This window comes from Lepus europaeus, chromosome 3, assembly GCF_033115175.1.
Source record: "Lepus europaeus isolate LE1 chromosome 3, mLepTim1.pri, whole genome shotgun sequence".
Taxonomy (NCBI): Eukaryota; Metazoa; Chordata; class Mammalia; order Lagomorpha; family Leporidae; genus Lepus; species Lepus europaeus.
In genome coordinates this window covers 11002602-11013319 of record NC_084829.1, presented here as the reverse complement: position 1 = coordinate 11013319, position 10718 = coordinate 11002602, and the positions used below count along the sequence as shown (strand labels likewise).

Here is a 10718-nt window from a genome sequence, read left to right as displayed (position 1 = left end):
GCTACGCGCCCGCAGAGAAGACAGAGGGTGGACACAAGGACACTCGGAGGCCGCACAGCCTTCCTCGCCACCCGCCCCAGGGTCTCCCGGGCCCCCAGGGGCAGCAGATGTCAACGTCTCCCGGCGGCCGCCGCAGCTGCTCCTCGGCCCCAGGCACCCTCCCCCTGCGGCAGCTCATCAGCGAGCGCCCCCTCCATTCGCCCGCTCGGCGGCGCGGGGGCGACTGGGAAGTGGAGTGCGGAGCCGGGTGGAGCTGGCAGGGTGCCGTGGTGCCGGGGACTACAATTCCCAGAAGGCACCGCAGCTGGGGGGCGGTGCTTTGCCTTTGGTCTGTGCCCGCCCATCTCCTGTGGGCTGGTGTTCTCGGAACCCGCGCAGTTGGCCGGTTCTCCCACGCTGTGGCGAGAGGCCGGCGAGATTTCAAACGGTGTTTCTGCACACGCAGAGTCGTTTGTCTAAAGCCGAGACCGACGGCGTCCTCAGGCAGGCGGGGAAGGGGTTGCCCGTGAGCCCAGCCCACCGGCCTGCGGCGAAGTTTGGAGCGAGTGCCCGCGTGCCTGGCCGAGACGGGCCGGGGCCGCCCAATCTCCTCGTGCAACCTGCAGTGGGTGTCGTGTGCTGTGTTTGGGAGGTGGCCCGCGGCGACTCCCCTGCTTGCCCCCAGGTCGCCTACCTGAGTCGGCTGCGGCTGCTGCCTTGACACCAGCCGAAGAGTCTGCGACCTTAACCTCAGGTACTCTACCTCTGAAAGTAGAGCCCCCGTCCCCCCAGGTGACATTCATTCGTTAACGAGGTGCCCCAGGAGGAGAGCAGGATAAATGGGCCCCCTGGAAAGAATCAGTCTTGGCGTTTTCCTGTGACTGCTGCTCCTTGAAATACCTTTATTCTCTTCTACAAATTCCTGTTCTCTGTCTTCAGGCTCCAGGAACAACCCAAGCAGCCATCCCTTCTACTTAGGAGCTATACTCTGGAGACCAGCTGCTCTAACTGGTCTACTTTCCCAGGAAGCCGCCGTCATGCACGAATACCACAGTGAAAACCCTTGAAGGGGTGAGGAATTACTTACCTTGCAGAAGATCTTAATACAGAGTTCCTGGGAAGAGAGAATGCACCTGGTGCAAGTAAGAAATAGTCACAAAAAATCAATGTATGCACTTTTCATGGATGGGTCTTTCTATTGCCCAAATAAAACACATTTTAGTAAAATCTAATTGAAAAGAACAGAAAGCATCTATGTTAGAACGTTGTCTTCTTTTTCACTCACATACAAGCTGAGCACCGTGGGTGCCAGGCATGGTTCCAGGGCTGCAGCGGTGAGTAAGATGGACCATGCTTATAGTCAGAAGGTATGGACAGCAGGTGTCAATAGGGAAATGGCTGGACCTGCGATTTTTCGAATAAGAACAAGATGGTGAGCTGAAGATAGGGGTGTTGGTTTAGATTGAGGAGATCAGGCAAGGCCTATCTGAGGAAGTGATACATAACCTAAATGACAAAAATGATCCCACCATGGAAAGATCGAGAGGGAGAGCGTACCAGATAACAGGAGGAGCTAGTGCAAAAGTCACAAGAAACCATTCCTCTAAGGGTGGGCAGTGACTGAACCCTGAATGCACATTTAAAATTAACCACGGGAGACCTAAAAGCTACAAATGGCAAGAGCTTATCCCCATACTGAATGAATCAGGGGCTCTGAAGGTCCTGCCTAGGCAGTTTTTGAAACTTCTGAGTAATTCTAATCTTCAGTCAGGGTTGAGAGCCATTGCTCCACAGCTGTGGTGCGGAAGGAATGGCCTCTGAGCCAGCAGCATCACCTGGACACGTGTTAAAAACGCGAATCCCCAGGCCCTATTAAATCCGAAAACTCTATGATATGCTAAATTGAAAGTGGTAACTCGGACTATAGTACTCATCAGTGGTGTTGGTGAAACGTGGACAGATAATAGGATAAATTGTGGAAGGGGGAATCATTGGGATGAGCTGATGGGTTACATGTGTGGGCATATGAGGAGGAGAGAAATCAGATGTGAAGAAAAGAGAACCTTTACTACATTACTGGTGGGAGTGTAAATTTTCACAGCATTTATGGAAAATAATATGAATCAACAATCCAAGTACTGGGTGTATACATATGTCCATAAGAAATGACATCAATATATGTTAGAGATATTTGCCCTTCTGTGTTTATTGGAATCCACCTAAGTGTCCATCAGTAGATGAATGAATAAAAGAAATTGTGTATATATACAGAGAAATTTAAAATGAAAATTAAAAAAAATTGAAAAAGAATGAAAGCCTGTCATCTGGGACGACAGGTACAAACCTGCAGGTTAAGGAAATAAGCCAGGCACAGGAAGACAAATGCTACACGATCTCACTCCTGTGTAGAATCTAAATCTCACAGAAGTAGAGGGGATCATGGCAGTTATCAGAGGGGGAGGAGTACGGGGCATGGTGGGGTAGAGGGAAGGATGGAGACAAGATGGTCAAAGGATAGTTTGGAGTAAGTTCAGAGATCTAATATTGTACAGTATAGGGGTTGCTCTACAGCCAGTGATGACATACAGCGTTCGTAAAATGCAAATTAAGTATTCTCACCATAAAAATGTAGAGTGGGCATTGTGGCACAGTGAGTTGAACTGCTCCTTGGGATAGCCATAATGCCAGTTGGTGTGCTGGTTCAAATCCTGGCCACTGTGCTTCTTTTTTTTTTTTTTTTTTTTGACAGGCAGAGTGGATAGTGAGAGAGAGAGAGACAGAGAGAAAGGTCTTCCTTTTTGCCGTTGGTTCACCCTCCAATGGCCGCTGCGGCCGGCGCATCTCGCTGATCCGAAGCCAGGAGCCAGGTGCTTCTCCTGGTCTCCCATGCGGGTGCAGGGCCCAAGCACTTGGGCCATCCTCCACTGCCTTCCCGGGCCATAGCAGAGAGCTGGCCTGGAAGAGGGGCAACCAGGATAGAATCCGGCGCCCTAACCGGGACTAGAACCCGGTGTGCTAGCGCCGCAAAGTGGAAGATTAGCCTGTTAAGCCACAGCGCCGGCCTCCACTGCGCTTCTGATCCAAATTTCTGCTAATGTATCCTGGAAGGTAGTAGAGGACGGCCCAAATACTTGGGCCCCTGTTACCCACATGGGAGACTTGGATGCAGTTCCTGGCTCCTGGTTTTAGCTTGGCCCAGTCCTGGCTATTGTGGGAATCTGGAGAGTGAACCAGTGATGAAAATCTCTCCCTTTCTCTTTGTCCCCCTATTCCCAATTCTGCCTTTCAAGTAGATGAAATTAAACATTTCTTAAAAATTAAAACTATGTGAGACAATACGTTTGTTAATTAGCTAGATTTAACTGTTCCACAGTGTACATATACTTCAATGCATGATGTTCATGATGAATACATAGAATTTTATCCAGCAATTAAAAAAGGATAAGAAAGGATTCCAAGGGTTTTAGGTTGAGCCTCTAGGTGAATGGTTATGCAATTTCCTGAATGACAAAACTGCAAGCATAATGATCTAGGGACTCCATCTTCACAAACACTGACCTTTAGAAGCGAGCCTTGGAGGAAACCAAAGATGGTGGATGTGGTGACACAACCACAAAGTCACACAGCCACGATCTGAAGTCTCCCACCTCTGGAAAGTCCCAGGATCTTTTCTGGTGGGCCATGCTGTCATGGGTCTTAGCATCTGCTGTAGTAGCATAGCGCATTTTCCCAAGGCTAAATTCTGTAGAGGTGTTCAGGAATGAGGCTGGAGGTCACTACTTCAGTCCCTTCTCGTCCTGTAAGAAATGCCAGCTCCCCCCCTTCTGTGTTAGTCGGACCTCGGCAATGTCTCGCCACTTTCCTCCTGAGAAGACTGCCCGGGCTGTTGCTCACGTATCCTCTGAGCCAGTATTTCTAAGCCTTATCTTTGTATTGGAATTACCCTGGGACTTTTAAAAATAGTTTCCCAGATTTCAGGCCAGGCATGCTGAAGGCGGGGAAGGGTGTGTTGAGAATATGTAATTTTAAAATGTCCTCCAGGTTTTGATTGACAGTCAGACTTGAGAAACAGCTGTGTAAGCCACATGTAGCAATTAATTATGTGCCTGCCTTGTGATAGTCCCGGGTTTATTATTTAGTTTATTATATAGTTCTATCTAGTATTTCACATATCCATATGTACACGTATGTACAGTTTAGTCAGCTTGGGCTGTTATAACAAAATACCTTAGCCTGGGTAGTTTGTAAACAACAGAAATGTGGTAGACCACGCTTCTAGAGGCACCAGCAGATTCAGTGTGTCACCAGGGCCCTGCGATTCTTGAACGATGCCTTGTTGTTGTGTCCTCTTGCAAGAGAGGCAGGGGAGTGCACTCAAACCTCTTCTCTATGACACAGATCCATTTCGGGAGCATGAAGCCCTTCCCAAAGGCTCCCGCTTTTAACACTACCACAATGGCTATTAGGTTCCCACGGGAATATTGATGGGTGATACTGAGATTCAGACCCCTGCGGTATATATGCATCACACAATTGTAAGTCCTTCTGAATGCCTCGTTTTCTGTACCTGATTCGTAGGGAGGAGTACCAATTCCTCCTCTGATGTTTCTTCCTGGGAACAGGAAGCTAGTTGACATAGTACGTCTGCTCCCTCTGACCGGGATCAGGGGGTGAGTGCCATCTAGTCGGAAAATTCGGGAACCTTCATCTGCCCTGGTTCAGCTTGGGAGTGAGGCCATTGGCAGAGGGAGGTCCACCCTAGCTGCCTCAGCTTAGGGTTTAATGAACAGGCCTGACCGGCTCTCATGTTGTTATGTGTTCTCTGCCATGGCCTTTGTTGTTAATAGAGGTGATAATTTGCTCTCCAAATGTCTCACTCCTTTTTAGAGTTTCTCAGTTGAGTAACCTTATTCATGGTTCCCTCTGGGCAATTCCATACTGGCTTTAAGATAATTAAGAAATGAGGCTGTGAATTCAGCATTTTGTGTATTGCCACACGGTAGAAGTTTGTCAGATGCTGATCCAAACGTTTGATCTCTTGTACAGCCTGGCAGTAGGCCTGAATTTTAGCCATTTGAACACTAAATATTGTGGGAAGAACAGTGGTAAATGTGGGATGAATACAAGGGAGCTAGGACAAGATCCTTGCCCTCAGGAAAATCCAATCCGACAGCAAATATTTACCAAACCACCTTTTTGATGACTGGCATTGTGCTTGCCAGCAGCAATGCAAAAATGTAGAATATTCCCTCTTAAATGGAAGAGCCCAGTCTGGCCCAATATGTTTCAAGGCTCGCTCCTCTATACTTTAAGATATCAATTTAGTGCTTCATGACCAGGACTTTATTTTAAGGAATAAAATAGAAGACAACACTGTCTACCACAAGTAATAAGGGCAACTACTGCTCATGAAACTCTTATCTCAGTTTTCTCTGTTGATGGGTTTATGAGGATACTTTAAAAAAAGAGATTGATTTATATGAAAGAGAACGAGAGGGAAGAAAAGGAAGACCTTTCTCTCTCTAACTCTGCCTGTCAAAAAAATAAAAATAAGAAATAAAAAAATAATAAAGAGAAAGAGAGGGAGAGACAGAGGTCCTCCATCTGCTGGTTCACTTCCCAAATGACCACAACAGTCAGTGCTGGGCCAAGCTGAAGCCAGGAGCCAGGAGCTTCTTCCCCGTCTCTCACGTGGGTGCAGCGGCCCAAACACTTGGGCCATCTTCTGCTGCTTTTCTCAGGTGCATTAGCAGGGAGCTGCATTGGAAGCGGAGCAGCCAGGACACAAACTGGCGCCCATATGGAATGCGGGTGTTGCAGGTAGCAGCTTTACCTGCTGTGCCACAACAGCATCTCGGGCCCCAAGGATACTTCTTCTTCTTCTTCTTTTTTTTTTTGTAAAGATTTGTTTATTTACTTGAAAGGCAGAGTTACACACAGAGAGAAGGAGAGGCGGAGAGAGAGAGAGGTCCTCCATCCACTGGTTCACTCCCCAATTGGCCGCAATGGCTGAAGCTGTGCTGATCTGAAGCCAGGAGGCAGGAACCTCCTCCTGGTCTCCCATGCAGGTGCAGGGGCCCAAGGTCCCGGGACATCCTTCACTGCTTTCCCAGGCCACAGCAGAGAGCTGGATTGGAAGTAGAGCAGCCAGAACTCAAACCGGTGCCCACATGGGATGCCAGCACTGCAAGTGGCGACTCTTCCCACTATGCCACAGCAACCTCCCTGCCAAGGATACTTCTTAAAGTTTGTGAAGGTGCTAGCATTGTGGCACAATGGTTAAGTCTCTATTTGCAATGCTGGCATTCCATAACAGAGTGCTGATTCAAATCTCAACTACTTTGCTTCCAATCCAGCTTCCTGCTAGTGTGCCTGGGAAGGCAGTGGGGGATGTACTTAGGTTACTATCACCCATGTGGGAGATCCTAAGTAAATAATGTATTTTTATAAATTCATAAAAAATATAATTAAGAGATTAGCTTATTTTGATACAAAAAATGAGTTATGCAGTTTTTAATAACATGCATTTTCTATGAACTTTTTGAAGACTCTTTGTATACATCAACTTCAAAAATTTTGCACCAATATAAAATAACCTTTTAATTTCATTTGCCATGAACTTTGTGAAGTACCCTTATACGTACTTGAAGGATATGTGTGTGCATGAATTGAGTTGCAATGCAAAAGACATTCTTACTGTGAGTCATAGTTCTTCAACAGTTGAAAATCATGGTTTTGCAGGAAGATCCAGACAGTTATAGAAGTGATTATATTAAAAATTGTTTTGCATGGGTATTATAAGATTATTTTAAGATTATTATAAGATTTTACAGGAGCCGGCGCCACGGCTCACTAGGCTAATCCTCCGCCTTGCGGCGCCGGCACACCGGGTTCTAGTCCCAGTCGGGGCACCGATCCTGTCCCGGTTGCCCCTCTTCCAGGCCAGCTCTCTGCTGTGGCCAGGGAGTGCAGTGGAGGATGGCCCAAAGTCCTTGGGCCCTGCACCCCATGGGAGACCAGGATAAGCACCTGGCTCCTGCCATCAGATCAGCGCGGTGCGCCGGCAGCAGCGCGCCTACCGCGGTGGCCATTGGAGGGTGAACCAGCGGCAAAGGGAAGACCTTTCTCTCTGTCTCTCTCTCTCTCACTGTCCACTCTGCCTGTCAAAATAAAATAAAAAAAATAAATTAAAAAAAAAGATTTTACAGGTAAAGCTGAGGTAAGAGACTCTAAGGACAACTGGTACTAGATAACGAATAGAATTCATACAATTCTAGAGCCAAGTCTTGGGAAGAAGGGAAGATTAAAAGACAAGGCATAGGCAAAGTCTTGAAGTCATCAGCATTTTGGCAGGAAGGGAGTTGGAGGTCCTTAGGATTCCAGGGAACAGACACAGTTCCTCACTTTTAAGGAATTTGGAGCAGAGGTAAAATATGGTGGTTGAGAATTCCACCCTTTAATTTGACTCTGGGTTCAAATTCTGACTTGGTTGCATCGTTTCATCTCTCTAAGCCTCTTTTACCTACATTTGTGAAATAAGCATAGTGATTGCGCTTTCTCTGGGGGTAGTTTTGAGTTTAATGAGATCCTCTATATAAGGAGCTTATTTAGCATAGCATCCTGCACTTAAGAGATCTTCCATAAATGCCAGCAATTCATCTCAGTAATTCCATATATTCTTTTGGGGTTTGGGAAGGCAGAGTGAGAGGAGAGAGCTCCCCTCCACTGGTTCACAGCCGTGACTGGGTCAGGCCAAAGCCAGGAGCAAGAAATTCTGTATGGGTTTCCTGTGTGAGTGCCAGGAACCCAGTTACCTGAGTCGTCACCTGCTGCCTCCCAGAGTACACATGTGCAAGAAGCTGGACTCTGGAGTGGAGCTGGGATTTGAACTTGGGCATTCCATTATGGGCTATGGTGTCCAAAGAGGTGTCTGAACTAGTAGGCAGAAAGTCCATGAGCCCTGCGACTCATATAGCCTAATATCATATAATGGAAGAGCTGGGTAGCTGTATTAGTTTCACTGAGTTCATTTTTACTTATTTTGGAAAAGAGTCTGTCAGAGGCAATGAAAGAAGCAGGACTACCACGGGTGCTATGAAATAAAGAATGTTAGCAGTGAAATCTTAGGCAGTTGTAGGAGCAGGTGGAGCAGCCCGCGCCAGCTGTGCTTCTGTGTCTGCTGTGGAGCCTACAGTTGCTCGACCAGCTGTGGGGAAAGTAAAGTTGGTTGTGGACCAGGGCAGGATCTGAAGTGTATTTGTTCTCTCAAGGCAGCCATAGCAAAGTGCCACAAATGTGATGCCTTTAAACAACAGAAATTAATTCTTTCATAGTCTTGGAGGCTAGAAGTCTAAGATCATGGTGCTGGGAGGACCATGCTCTAGGGACGGGACGCTCTAGGGAACCCTTTCCAGTTTCTGGTGGCTGCCGACAAATCCTTGAGATTCCTTGGCCAAGCTGCATCACCCCAGTCTCTGCACCTGCCATCACATTGTGTTCTCCCCTGTGTTTGTGCCAGTGTGTCTTGACAGGACCTTATAAGGACAGCAACCATTGGATTTAAGGCCCACCCCCATCCAAGGTGACCTCATATTAACATGACTACAGGTAATTCTATTTTCAAAGGCCCTATTTCCCAATAAGGTCACATTCTGAGGTTACTCGTGGATGTGAATTTTGTTCAATCTACTGCATGGAGGAACTGTAGTTTTGGGTGTGTTCTCATGCCAACTAGTTGAACTAGCCACAGATCAGAGACAATGTGTTTGGTACCCTCCACCATCCATCAAAGCATTTTTTTCTTTAAATGGCAACTGCTTCATTTTTGCCTTGCAGTATTATCCAGTGTATCTCTTTTGGCCATCACTGATCCAGAAACATACAGGAAAGGAAATTTCAGCTTAGCTAAATTGACATAGTAGAGAGCTACCACATAGTGAGAGTCACTGTGAATGTTTTTGTTTTTGTTTGTACAGGAAAATGACTGAATGGAAATGCTATTATAAGACTGTTGATTTGGGGCCAGCATTGTGCACAGCTCATGAAACCACCACTTGTGATGCCAGCGTTCCACATCAGAGTGCCAGTTCCTGTCCTGCCTGCTCCACTTCCCCTCCATCTCCCTGCTAATACACAAGGGAAAGCAACAGAAAATGGTGCAAGTACTTGAGCCCCTGCATCCATGTGGGAGACCTGGATGGCGTTCCAGCTCCTGATTTCTGCTTGGCCCAGCTCCAAGCTGTTGTGGGTATTTGGAAGTGAACTAGCAGATGGAAGATATCACTCTCTCTTCTCTCTCCTCTCTCTCTCTCTCTCTCACTCTGCCTTTCAAACAAACAGTATGGAGCTACATCAAAAAATTAAGAAGAGGGCCAGCGCCGTGGCTCACTAGGCTAATCCTCCGCCTTGCGCCGGCACACCGGGTTCTAGTCCCGGTCGGGGCATCGATCCTGTCCCGGTTGCCCCTCTTCCAGGCCAGCTCTCTGCTGTGGCCAGGGAGTGCAGTGGAGGATGGCCCAAGTGCTTGGGCCCTGCACCCCATGGGAGACCAGGAGAAGCACCTGGCTCCTGCCATCGGATCAGCGCAGTGCGCCGGCCGCAGCGCGCCTACCACGGCGGCCATTGGAGGGTGAACCAACGGCAAAAGGAAGACCTTTCTCTCTGTCTCTCTCTCTCTCACTGTCCACTCTGCCTGTCAAGAAAAAAAAAAAATAAGAAGAGAACTATCACATGCTCCAGCTGGACTAGAAAGGATTGGGGATTAGTTAAGAGAATCTGACACTCCATGAGAAAGGCCTCTAAAAGTGTCTTGACTATTCTCTTGGTAATGACAGACTAGATATCCTGGGCCACCCTGTGGCTGAATGCAATTTAAAATCAGGATTAGGGGGCTGATCTTGTGATGTGGCAGGTTAAGGCACTGCTTTCAATGTTGGCATCCGTATTAGAGTGCTGCTCGTCTTCCAATCAAGCTCTCAGCTAATGCGTCTGGGAACGCATATGAAGATGGCCCAGGGTGGGCTCCTGCCATCCACATGGAGTTCTGGGCTCCTGGCTTCATCCTGGCCCGGTGCTGACCATTTTAGCCATATGAGGGAGTGAATTAGCAGATGGAAGCTCTCTTTCTCTCTCAGTCTCTCCTTCTCTGTCACTCCGTCTTTCAAATAAATAAAATAAATCTTTTTTTAAAAAATCAGGATTAAATGAGCTAATACGATAGTGAGCAACAACTGGGCCAAGTTTGGGGCAAAAGTAGATTGGAAATCCAGAAATGAAAGCCAGGCATTTGGGGCTCTCCTACCTTGAGGACACTAAAAGGCCCTAAGGCAAGACTGAGTGACACTTTCCCCTGCTCTGGGGTGGGGTAGGAGGGTGGAAGGGGTGGGGCTGAGGACAAAGCTAGAATCCAGACTTAGGGTGCTGGGAGACTCCAGGCACATAGGACCCACACACCACAGGGCAGCACCCCAGGAATAAGAGGGCACCAGAAATAACCTGCAGCCTGTGTTGGCTCTAACTGATCTGGCTGACCCAGAAAAGTTCAAATTCTGAAATTGGATTAGGGGGATCCTGGCTTCTTAGTACAGCCCTGTGACCTGGCAGAAACAAATGAAGCAGCTCATTGTCCGAGGCCTCAAGTTATTTCCACAAATTACCTTTCCAGCACAATTTCCAGCACATACACAAACTTTTTTTTTTTAATTGGATGCCATTCTTAAGTTAAAAAAAAGACTCATAAT

At 47.5% G+C, this 10718-nt stretch overlaps 1 long non-coding RNA gene across 1 annotated transcript; it reads left to right on the top strand.

Moving 5' to 3' along the window:
* The first annotated feature begins 364 nt into the window (after positions 1–364).
* LOC133756738 (uncharacterized) lies at positions 365–10326 on the top strand. The gene is made up of 3 exons (XR_009865539.1): positions 365–733; positions 919–1121; positions 8955–10326. It is a non-coding gene; the product is annotated as an uncharacterized LOC133756738 (long non-coding RNA).
* The last annotated feature ends 392 nt before the right edge of the window (positions 10327–10718 follow it).